The sequence below is a fragment of the Helianthus annuus genome, chromosome 2 (genome assembly GCF_002127325.2).
Source record: "Helianthus annuus cultivar XRQ/B chromosome 2, HanXRQr2.0-SUNRISE, whole genome shotgun sequence".
Classification (NCBI taxonomy): domain Eukaryota; kingdom Viridiplantae; phylum Streptophyta; class Magnoliopsida; order Asterales; family Asteraceae; genus Helianthus; species Helianthus annuus.
Window position 1 is genome coordinate 140,011,045 of NC_035434.2, and position 13,373 is coordinate 140,024,417.

Sequence of the window (13,373 nt, forward strand, 5' to 3'; positions counted from 1 at the left end):
TGGTTCACAAACTCACCTCCACCATCACTTTGAAAAGTCTTTATTTTTCGTGAACATTGAGTTTGTACAAGCTTAATGAAGGCCGGTAAAACCGTGTAAAAGCCTGTTTTGGTTTTGAGTGGATAAAACCACGTAAACCTGGAATAATCGTCAATAAAAATGACATAGTATCGATAACCATCTGTAGTTGTAATAGGTGCGGGGCCCCATAAATCACAATGGACCAAATCTAAAGGAAAAGAAGCTCGTTTATCATTAGAAATAAAGGGCAACCGTTGTCCTTTTGCAAGTTGACATGAAGTACAAATATCAGGTTTAGGTAATAAAGAAGTAACCGATAAAAGTCCACATTTATTCAAAGTAGAAATAACATCAAATGACACGTGGCCTAGACGAGCATGCCACAATTCATAAGAAGCTTTATTCGAAACATCAGCAACAAAAGCTTGGGGTTCATTCTGAAGCACATAGAGGCCATCAACGCATGTCCCTCGAGCAAGTACCTGTTTTGTTTTCCGATCCTGAATATGAAAATAATGTTTAGAAAACAATACATCAACCGGATGGTCAGCAGTTAACTTGCTTATCGATAGTAACTTCTTGGTAAGATTTGGAACGACAAGTACATTACGAAGATTGATATTATCACAAAGTTTAGCGGATCCGATATGCGTTGTTGGAAGACGCTTACCATTTCCAAAAATAACCTGATGAGTACCTTTGTAAGAGGTGGAATGATGGAGGCAATCTTGAGTTGGAGTCATGTGATCAGTAGCTCCCGTATCACCGGTCCAATCGGGCGAGTCATGGGTAACATGACATTGAGCATGGAATGCCTTGGCTAAGGAGTCATCCAAGGCTGAAGACTGAGCGGCAAAGGTGCGAAGATCTGGACAGGCGGAAGCATAGTGACCGTTTGTACGGCACAATTGGCAATGAGGCATTCGGCGGTTGTTGCTACGACCCCGACCATAAGATCCACGAGAAGAAGAGCCACGATAGGAACCACGACCTCGACTTTGCGTGGAAGATTCACGTTTGTTTTGAGCGTGAAACGCAGCCGGAGGTGTGACAGTACCATGAAGAGATTGTGAGAACAAATCGTGACTTTCTGCTTGTGCAACAAGATCACGAAATAAAGGTGCGGGTTTGATTGCACGAATGACAATAGAGAAGCCTTCATAAGAGGGACCAAGCCCACGAAGAAACCAATGTAACTTGTCGGTTTCAGCAACCGGATGACCGATTGCAGCAAGTTGTTCACAAAGAAGCTTAAACTTACGTGAGAATTCAGTCACAGATGACGAACCTTTGGTAAGCTGTTGAAGAGAATCTCTTAAGGACTAAACGCGTTCAATGGACGCATTACTATACGTGTTTTCAAGGGCAAGCCAGATTTGTCGAGCGCCGGTGAAACCAAGAACCTCAGTTGCTGCCTCCTCGGTTAGAGAAGAAAGGAGAAGGAGAGCAACTTTCTGATCCGCAGCGGTCCATGAAGCAAATTCTGGATTGGGCTCGGTTTTTTCGTTGACCGTAACAGTTTCAGAGGGTGGGGAAGAATCCTTAATATGATCCGAAGGCTTATGATGTGCCAGCAACAAGGTCATGTGATTTCGCCATATAAGGAAATTAGAGGAAGAGAGCTTAATCGGAGATAGATGGGGAACAGGGTTGGTTTCGGCAGTGGAGGCCATTGAAGGTGCCAGGAAAGAGAAAGTGGAAATTGATAAAGAGGAAGGGGAGAAGAAATCGATGGAGTTAGGCTGATACCATGTGAGTAAATCAACCTCTGTTAACTTTAGAGGGATTGAGGAATATTATTTATATTCAAAGGATTACAAAACTCTCTCCTATAATTATTGTGACACTCTAGGTTTTTCCGAACGAACACCTTGTAATATTTTGTGTATATAAATTATTATTAAATGGAAACGTGATCTTTATTTGCTTAATGTGTGTTGAATGTACGTATTATATATAAATGTACGTGAGTCGAGACCATGACTCGCAACCGGGCGGTTGCGAGTGGGCCTTTGGGCCGTAACCGGTTTGGGCCGAAACCCCAAGCCCAACCCGAAAACCCCCCCTTGTATATAAATCCCCCACTTTCCCCATTTCCCTCATTTGTTACACCACACAAACACACTTCTCCTACTTTCTCTCTCTCTCACTAGTAAACCTTCAACAACAACACCACTCTTCTTCCTCTTTCGGTTCAAGCTTGGATCTCGGACAAGAGAACTCGGACAAGTTCATCACCACTAACTCGGACACTCCATCTTCTCGGTTCTTTTCCTTGTTTACGGCTCCTCCTTCTCAACCGGTTAGTGTCCTAGTTTGTGTATAGATATTATGTGTGATAAATGAACTAGAAAATGTTTGGTTAGTAGTTTTATGCATGATCATTAGGTTGTTGTGTAAAGATTGGAAATATATGATAACATGTTTAAAATGACTTGATAATGGTAGTTTACAAGTGTTCATAGCCAACTATACTATGCTTTAAAGTTTCTTGCAAAAATGAGGTTGTTAAACATAAGTTTCGACTACAAAATACATGTTTCTAGTTCTTGCATGACAATCTTGTTGTAATATGTGATTTTCGGTTCAAAAGGTATGGTTTTGTTTAAGCATGAAAACCCTAGAAACTATGAACATAAGATGAACTTGTTTGAATATGGTTTGAAGGTTTTAAAAATGGCAAAGTTTGATCTATTTGGTTTAATGGTCAGATTAGGCAAAGTGTTTGTAGAAACCTTATTGGTAGTTTCCTAATCTGGGTCTGATTTCATATGTACAATTTGGACTGTCATATCTGCATCATCACGTGTGCATGAAAATGACAGTTTCCGACTCGCAACCACAGCATTCCGACTCGAGACCACGCAGTTGCGACTCGCAACCATAGCATGACAAGTCGAAACCACACGATTGCGACTCGAGACTACGACGGTTGCGACTCGCAACCACAACGTGACAACTCGAGACCACGGTTGCGACTCGCAACCATAACGTGACAAGCCGAAACCACCTGGTTGCGACTCGAGACCAGCTGGTTGCGAGTGGGCTGTCCATTTTGGTTATTGGGCCATTTTGTGTTAACTTGGACTATCTAAATGGACTATGTGTTGCTGTGTTCTGTTTGACTGTGTTACTGTTAGGGCCGACCCAATAACCCCATGACTATTTACTTGTATGCATGTTACGTACTTGTATGTGTTTTACGTGAATGCTTGTACACCGAACCTGACCTATACCGGTAACCATGTTAGGACGTGGTGACCAACGTGATTGACAAGTAACCTAAACCTACCGAGCAACCCAAGGTGAGTTCACAACTTAAAAGCATGCGTCCCGGTGGTTTGGGACACGAGACTAAAACAATCCTATCCCCTGGTAAAAGGGGATACTATTTACATACCTTCCCTAGTTTTCGGGAACAAAACTTACTTTTTCCTTCCCTGGTATTGGGAAACCTTTTGGTTAATTACTGTTTATACGGATTGCAACTAACGGCACTAAACGAAACTCTATCACTCAAGTCCCTACTACAAATACCGATTAGTCGCCGGGGTCAGGCGAACGGGTTATTAGTTGATAGCGCTATTTAGGTGTTTACCAGCCTCACACCGTGCCCTGGTTTGGGATCGGTCGTGAACTAATGTACTCAGGCATCCGTCAATGATGATAGAACATTGACATCGGGGCATCCTGCGGAAACGCAACGGTTACCTAGTGTTCGGTATTGGAAAAACAGTTTAGTCGCTAACTTTTGGGGTAGCTCCCCATGGCATGTATAAACGGATAAATTAACCGGTGAAACAAGTTTTTGGGAATTAAAACTGGACAACTAGTGAACTCACTCAGCATTATTGTTGACCCCTCACTGCATGCTTTGCAGGTAACCCGTGACGAAGGAGCTTGCTGCTTGGGAACGTGTAGTGTCTGTTCACCCTTGTGTTGGGTGTTACCTTATTTTGATCTATGAACTTTGTTTAAACTGCTTTACTTATGCTTCCGCTACTTATTAACTGTTTGAACTTAAAACCTTAAACTCTGAACTTGATATTTGCTAATCTTATGGTTAGTAAGTATTACTTTTGTAATCAACTTAATTATTCGGTATAATTGGTGGCTGGATCCTGGTCAGTCACGCCCCCGAAGCGGGTGTTATCCGCAGGTGGATTTTGGGGGTGTGACAGATTGGTATCAGAGCCATTGGTTATAGTGAACTTGGTTTTAAAAAGGGGAAAATCTTTTTGGAGAAAACCAGACTATAACCCGTGACTCGTGACGACACTACACTCCAAGTGCAAGGCTCAACACTTTCGACCTCATAGCTCGGACCAGTGCTTACTTGTTGCTTACTTTATGTTTCCTGTTATGCTATACGTACTAGTGTGCCTAAACTAGATAGATACACCTCTCTCTTCTATCTCATTCTCGCTACATTACGACATCACACTCATACTGTGTTTTCTGGTTATGAAGACAATGAGTGGACGCGGAAGGGGAAACATTAACATGACGCAGGCTCAGTTCACTAACCTACTCAACACAGTGGCTGCAGCTTTCGCAGCTCACCCTATAGGTAAGCTCGTTGTTTTAGGATGTTTAGATCCTACCGCCACATCGTCTTTTCGCCTCTAAACCTATACGTTTCGCTTCTCACCCTATAGGTCAGCATGCACCTGCGCAACCACCAGTGTGTACTTTCAAAACTTTCATGGATTGCAAGCCTCTCCCTTTCAACGGCACTGAGGGTGCCATAGGTCTTCTGCATTGGATTGAGAAAATTGAAGCTGTTTTTGCTGTTTGCGAGTGTCCCCCTGCAAATTGGGTGAAATTTGCTACTGCTACGCTTGAAGGAAGCGCGCTTTCTTGGTGGAAGGCGCAGATTCAGATGTTTGGTTTGGAAACTGCTAATGCTACTGCGTGGGAGGATTTCAAGGATATGATTAAGGATGAATACTGTCACCGGGATGACATCCACAAGCTCGAGAACGAGTACTATGAGCTCAAGATGGTTGGGTCAGAGATTGAAACTTACACCAAGCTGTCTAATGACTATGCTGCTCTTTGCCCAAACATGTCTCGACCAATGTACCGAAGAATCGAACTGTACATCAAGGGTTTGGCTCCAGAAATTCGAAGCCATGTAACTTCAGCCAACCACACTACCATTCAGCCGATCGTTCGGCTCGCTCACAAACTTACTGATCAGGCTGTAGAGGAGGGCAGGTTGCCCAAAAGGATCAGTGCTACTGTCGGAACTTCTAGTGACAGCAAGCGTAAGTGGGAAGGAAGTCAGGGCAAGGATGCTAACCCCACTCAGGCCCCAGCACAGCAAAGGAAAACTGAAAGCAACAAGGGCACTCAACAACAGGGTGGCTACCGGGGAAGCTACCCTAAGTGCAACAAGTGTAACAGACACCACAATGGGGCATGTAACAAGGGCCAGTGTCAGCGATGCCACAAGATGGGGCACGAAGCCAAGGATTGTAGAAGTCAGTTCCCAGCTAGACAGAATCAGCAACAACCCCAACAGCAACAGCAGCAGGGAAACAACCGGGCATGTTTTAAGTGTGGAGCTGAGGGGCACTTTAAGAAGGATTGCCCTGAACTGAATCAGAACCGCAACAATAATCAGGGAGCTGGGAACAACAATCAAAACAACAATGCTGGGAATGGTGCTAGAGGAAGGGCATTCGTGATTGGAGCTGGTGAAGCAAGGAATGACCCCAATGTCGTGGCGGGTAAGTTCCTACTCGATGATCGTTATGTTTCTGTGTTATTTGATTCCGGTGCCGATGCTAGTTATGTATCCCTACGTATTAGTAAGAAGCTTAAGCGTCCGCTTTCGTTACTAAGTTCTCCTCACATCGTCGAGTTAGCTAATGGTAGAAACATCGAGGCCTCACATGTTGTCAAAGGCTGCAAACTAGAGTTGTCTGGTCAGACATTTAGTATCGACCTTTTTCCTGTTACTCTTGGAAGCTTCGACGTCGTTATTGGTATGGATTGGTTATCCAAGCATCGCGCTGAGATCCTCTGTCAAGAGAAAGCAGTTCGTATTCCTCGCCGTTCTGACAAACCTCTCATTGTACAAGGTGGCAAAGGTGGGGAAATCTCCGGCGTTATTTCTTTCTTGAAGGCCCAGAAGTGTTTACGAAAAGGGCACACCGCCATCTTAGCACTTGTTACCAACACGCAGGAAAAGGAAAAGAGGATTGAAGACTTTCCAGTAGTGCGCGACTATCCTGAGGTATTTCCTGAGGAATTACCTGGACTCCCTCCCCATCGTCAGGTCGAATTCCAAATCGAGCTAGCTCCCGGAGCAGCGCCTATAGCTCGTGCGCCTTATCGACTAGCCCCCGCAGAATTAAAGGAACTCTCTACTCAACTACAGGAACTTTTGGATAAAGGATTTATCCGTCCTAGTTCATCACCCTGGGGAGCACCGGTACTCTTTGTTAAGAAGAAGGATGGCACGTTCAGAATGTGCATAGACTATCGTGAGTTGAACAAGGTTACCATCAAGAATCGTTACCCCCTCCCGCGAATCGATGACCTATTCGATCAATTGCAAGGATCAAGCTACTACTCTAAGATTGACATGCGATCAGGCTATCATCAGTTGAGGGTCCGTAATGAAGACATCTCCAAAACTGCATTCAGAACTCGTTATGGTCATTATGAATTCCTCGTTATGCCCTTTGGAATGACCAACGCCCCCGCAGTGTTCATGGATCTTATGAACCGAGTATGCAAACCCTACCTCGACAAATTTGTGATCGTGTTTATAGACGACATCTTGATCTACTCGAAAAGTCAGGAAGAGCATGAACAGCACCTACGCCTTATCCTCGAACTCCTCCGCAATGAGCAACTGTACGCCAAGTTCTCGAAATGCGACTTCTGGCTTCGGGAAGTCCATTTCCTTGGGCACGTGGTTAACAAGGACGGAATCCACGTCGACCCTGCAAAAGTCGACTCTATAAAGAATTGGCCTACCCCTAAGACTCCCACTGAAGTTCGCCAATTCTTGGGATTGGCAGGTTACTACCGCAGATTCATTCAGGGATTCTCAAAGATTGCACAACCCCTCACTACGCTCACTCAGAAAGGCGTCACCTACAAGTGGAGTGAAGCACAGGAATCTGCTTTTCAGAGGCTTAAGGATAACCTCTGCAGTGCTCCTATTCTCTCGTTACCTGAAGGGACGGACGACTTTGTGGTTTACTGCGATGCGTCTATTCATGGGCTCGGTTGCGTGTTGATGCAACGCGAGAAAGTTATTGCCTATGCATCCCGACAACTCAAGACACACGAAAGGAACTACACAACACACGACTTGGAACTAGGAGCGGTGATATTTGCGCTTAAGATATGGAGACATTACCTGTACGGTACCAAGTGCACCATTTACACCGATCACAGGAGTCTCGAGCATATCTTTAAGCAGAAAGAATTAAACATGCGACAACGTAGATGGGTCGAACTCCTGAATGATTACGAATGCGCCATCAAGTACCATCCGGGCAAGGCCAATGTTGTGGCAGACGCCCTCAGCCGAAAAGACACTATACCAAGGCGCGTGCGAGCATTACAACTTACCATCCAGTCTAGTCTCCCTACCCAGATCCGAAATGCTCAGATTGAAGCTCTGAAACCGGAAAACATCAGGGCTGAGTCCCTGCGAGGATCGAGACAGCAACTAGAACAGAAAGAAGACGGCGCCTACTATGTGGCAGGGCGCATTTGGGTCCCACTTTACGGAGATCTACGAGAGCTTGTGATGGACGAAGCCCATAAGTCCCGTTATTCAGTACATCCTGGTGCAGATAAGATGTACCACGACTTAAGGACCACTTACTGGTGGCCTGGCATGAAAGCCCACATAGCAGCCTATGTTGGCAAATGTTTGACCTGCGCAAGAGTCAAGATCGAGTATCAGAAACCAGCAGGCTTACTCCAGCAACCGGAAATCCCAAAGTGGAAATGGGAGCAGATTTCCATGGATTTTGTTACAGGGCTACCTAGATCTCAACGCGGGAATGACACTATTTGGGTGATAGTAGATCGATTGACTAAGTCTGCACACTTTCTGGCCATTAAGGAAACAGACAAGTTTTCTACCTTAGCAGAAATCTATTTGAAGGAAGTAGTCTCCAGGCACGGGGTGCCAACTTCTATTATTTCCGACCGAGACGCTCGTTTTACTTCCGAGTTGTGGCAAGCTATGCACAAATCCTTTGGCTCACGTTTGGACATGAGCACCGCTTATCACCCGCAAACGGATGGGCAGTCGGAACGCACCATCCAAACCCTGGAAGACATGCTTAGGGCATGTGTGATCGATTTTGGCAAGAACTGGGAGAAGCATCTACCGCTGGTGGAATTCTCCTACAATAACAGCTACCACACTAGCATTCAGGCGGCACCTTTTGAGGCATTGTACGGTCGTAAATGCCGATCACCTCTTTGCTGGGCGGAAGTCGGTGATAGTCAACTCACAGGCCCAGAACTAGTGGTAGATACAACGGAAAAGATTTCACAGATCAGGCAACGCATGGCGGCAGCTCGTGACCGTCAGAAGAGCTACGCTGACAAGCGTAGGAAACCGCTAGAATTCCAGGTCGGGGACCGGGTTCTACTTAAAGTCTCACCCTGGAAGGGTGTGGTTCGTTTTGGTAAACGAGGCAAGCTGAATCCACGGTATGTTGGACCATTCGAAATTACCGAGAAAATCGGTAAGGTAGCTTATAGATTGAACCTGCCTGCAGAGCTGAGTGCAGTGCACAACGTTTTTCACGTATCTAACCTGAAGAAGTGTTTGTCGGATGAAACACTTGTAATTCCTTTTAAGGAACTGACGATTGATGAACAGCTACACTTTACTGAGGAACCGATTGAGATCACGGATCGAGAAATCAAGACCCTCAAACGTAGCCAGATACCCCTTGTGCGAGTTCGTTGGAACTCACGGCGCGGCCCAGAGTTTACCTGGGAGCGGGAGGACCAGATGAAGTCCAAGTATCCCCAGTTATTCCCAAACGAAAACCCCAGCACTGAAGCTACAACCGAATTTCGGGACGAAATTCCAAACTAACGGGGGGATGATGTGACACCCCGTTAAAACACGCTAGCTTGGCAGTGGCTGCTTCAACTTTCGGGACGAAAGTTCTTAAAACTTGGGGATAATGTGACACTCTAGGTTTTTCCGAACGAACACCTTGTAATATTTTGTGTATATAAATTATTATTAAATGGAAACGTGATCTTTATTTGCTTAATGTGTGTTGAATGTACGTATTATATATAAATGTACGTGAGTCGAGACCATGACTCGCAACCGGGCGGTTGCGAGTGGGCCTTTGGGCCGTAACCGGTTTGGGCCGAAACCCCAAGCCCAACCCGAAAACCCCCCCTTGTATATAAATCCCCCACTTTCCCCATTTCCCTCATTTGTTACACCACACAAACACACTTCTCCTACTTTCTCTCTCTCTCACTAGTAAACCTTCAACAACAACACCACTCTTCTTCCTCTTTCGGTTCAAGCTTGGATCTCGGACAAGAGAACTCGGACAAGTTCATCACCACTAACTCGGACACTCCATCTTCTCGGTTCTTTTCCTTGTTTACGGCTCCTCCTTCTCAACCGGTTAGTGTCCTAGTTTGTGTATAGATATTATGTGTGATAAATGAACTAGAAAATGTTTGGTTAGTAGTTTTATGCATGATCATTAGGTTGTTGTGTAAAGATTGGAAATATATGATAACATGTTTAAAATGACTTGATAATGGTAGTTTACAAGTGTTCATAGCCAACTATACTATGCTTTAAAGTTTCTTGCAAAAATGAGGTTGTTAAACATAAGTTTCGACTACAAAATACATGTTTCTAGTTCTTGCATGACAATCTTGTTGTAATATGTGATTTTCGGTTCAAAAGGTATGGTTTTGTTTAAGCATGAAAACCCTAGAAACTATGAACATAAGATGAACTTGTTTGAATATGGTTTGAAGGTTTTAAAAATGGCAAAGTTTGATCTATTTGGTTTAATGGTCAGATTAGGCAAAGTGTTTGTAGAAACCTTATTGGTAGTTTCCTAATCTGGGTCTGATTTCATATGTACAATTTGGACTGTCATATCTGCATCATCACGTGTGCATGAAAATGACAGTTTCCGACTCGCAACCACAGCATTCCGACTCGAGACCACGCAGTTGCGACTCGCAACCATAGCATGACAAGTCGAAACCACACGATTGCGACTCGAGACTACGACGGTTGCGACTCGCAACCACAACGTGACAACTCGAGACCACGGTTGCGACTCGCAACCATAACGTGACAAGCCGAAACCACCTGGTTGCGACTCGAGACCAGCTGGTTGCGAGTGGGCTGTCCATTTTGGTTATTGGGCCATTTTGTGTTAACTTGGACTATCTAAATGGACTATGTGTTGCTGTGTTCTGTTTGACTGTGTTACTGTTAGGGCCGGCCCAATAACCCCATGACTATTTACTTGTATGCATGTTACGTACTTGTATGTGTTTTACGTGAATGCTTGTACACCGAACCTGACCTATACCGGTAACCATGTTAGGACGTGGTGACCAACGTGATTGACAAGTAACCTAAACCTACCGAGCAACCCAAGGTGAGTTCACAACTTAAAAGCATGCGTCCCGGTGGTTTGGGACACGAGACTAAAACAATCCTATCCCCTGGTAAAAGGGGATACTATTTACATACCTTCCCTAGTTTTCGGGAACAAAACTTACTTTTTCCTTCCCTGGTATTGGGAAACCTTTTGGTTAATTACTGTTTATACGGATTGCAACTAACGGCACTAAACGAAACTCTATCACTCAAGTCCCTACTACAAATACCGATTAGTCGCCGGGGTCAGGCGAACGGGTTATTAGTTGATAGCGCTATTTAGGTGTTTACCAGCCTCACATCGTGCCCTGGTTTGGGATCGGTCGTGAACTAATGTACTCAGGCATCCGTCAATGATGATAGAACATTGACATCGGGGCATCCTGCGGAAACGCAACGGTTACCTAGTGTTCGGTATTGGAAAAACAGTTTAGTCGCTAACTTTTGGGGTAGCTCCCCATGGCATGTATAAACGGATAAATTAACCGGTGAAACAAGTTTTTGGGAATTAAAACTGGACAACTAGTGAACTCACTCAGCATTATTGTTGACCCCTCACTGCATGCTTTGCAGGTAACCCGTGACGAAGGAGCTTGCTGCTTGGGAACGTGTAGTGTCTGTTCACCCTTGTGTTGGGTGTTACCTTATTTTGATCTATGAACTTTGTTTAAACTGCTTTACTTATGCTTCCGCTACTTATTAACTGTTTGAACTTAAAACCTTAAACTCTGAACTTGATATTTGCTAATCTTATGGTTAGTAAGTATTACTTTTGTAATCAACTTAATTATTCGGTATAATTGGTGGCTGGATCCTGGTCAGTCACGCCCCCAAAGCGGGTGTTATCCGCAGGTGGATTTTGGGGGTGTGACAATTATGGAGAGTCAATAACTGATTACAAGGAAATAAGATAATCACAATAAATACAAATATTTACGAATCATTTCCGCTAATAAGAAGGCCGTAGGGGTCTTGATGAATGAATGCTTTGAAATGAAGAAGAGCACGTCTCTCCTTTTCGATGCACTTATAACTGTCAATTCCTCCTGATCTTGCTGCTGCTACCAGTTGGTGGCCATAGGTATAAGTGGTTGTTATCTTTAACCATAGCAATAAAAGTGAAAAAATATACAAAGAAAGATGTAGAAATTCATGACTGATATTATTTCTCATCACGTTGTTTCAAAGTGAGTTGATCTTTTTTAATCTGATGTATCAACAATAAGCTCCCATATCAAGCTTTATATTATTAACTCGGTTGAAGCATGCTCTTCAATTCGGTTGTCTAAAGTAAATCCATTGGCTGGTCAATTTGTATTATCATAATGGTTTTGGTTTACCTATCTTGCGGTTCAAATTAATCTTGACAGGCGAAAGATAGGGAATATATGAATTAGAGTAAACTGCTAAAATCATCCCTGAGGTTTGACTCAAATTGCTAGATCAGTCCAAAATCAACTTTTTTTGCTAAAACAGTCCCGGAGCCTAGTTTCTGTTGCTATTTCAGTCCAATAAATTAACACCGTTAGAACCTCCGTTAATGAATGGGTAAAACTGCTAAATTCGTCCCTGAGGTTTGATCCAAGTTGCTAGATCAGTCCAAAATCAAGTTTTTTGAATTTGTTAATTATAAACTTATTTAGGTATATAATTTTTCTAGACTTGCATTAATTTTTTGAATTTGTTAATTATAAACTTATGTAGATTATAAATTTATTTAGGTATATAATTTTTCTAGACTTGCATTAATTTTTTGAATTTGTTAATTATAAACTTATGTAGATTATAAACTTATTTAGGTATATAAATCATTAATATCACAAGATTATAAAATTATTTAAGGCGGGTCTAGTTATATTTATATTCGTTGAATAAATCATTAATATCACAAGAGAAAAAAATGGTAAATGACAGGTTCTTAATGCATCAATACTTGTACCAAATGCATTATATATTTTCTTAAATGTCTTAAAATTTAAGATAAATTACAAGTCTACCCTAAATATATAATTTAAATTTGTGTTTAGTTATAAAAATATAAACAGAATGTAGCTCTTTTGGAGAGCGCAATTTTATTTGACCTGTCTTAAACACTGGTTTGACCCGAACTCGTTTTGACTCAAACCAAAATAATCCTTTTTATGAGACTTGTTCTGGCACGACATGTTGTCCGACCTCACCTGAATGATAAGTATTATTAAATAAGAAACCACTTAATTAAGTAGAAAAAATGAATAAAAGAACTTTATAATACAAATATTAAATTAAAATAATTGATAAATATTAAACATTAAATATTACGATTTAAATAAAAACAAACAAAAATTATGTTAATTTCTTAATATTTAAATTTACATATAATGTTTGTATTCTTTATAACTAAATATTGTTTAAATTAACTGTTGTCTTATTTAAATCCTTAAATAAATACTAAATATTTACATGGTAACAACAACAACATCAAAATAAAATCAGTATTTAAGGCTGGGCCGGTTAAATTACGCTCTTCAAAAAAGCTACATTTATATTTTTAAAACTAATTTTATTTAAATTAAATTAAGTACTATCTTATTTAAATACTTAAGTATATAATTAGTAAACATTTAATGATGATAATAATAATAATAATAATAATAATAATAATAATAATAATAATAATAATAATAATCAAAATAACTAACAAATAATTTTTCAAAATAAC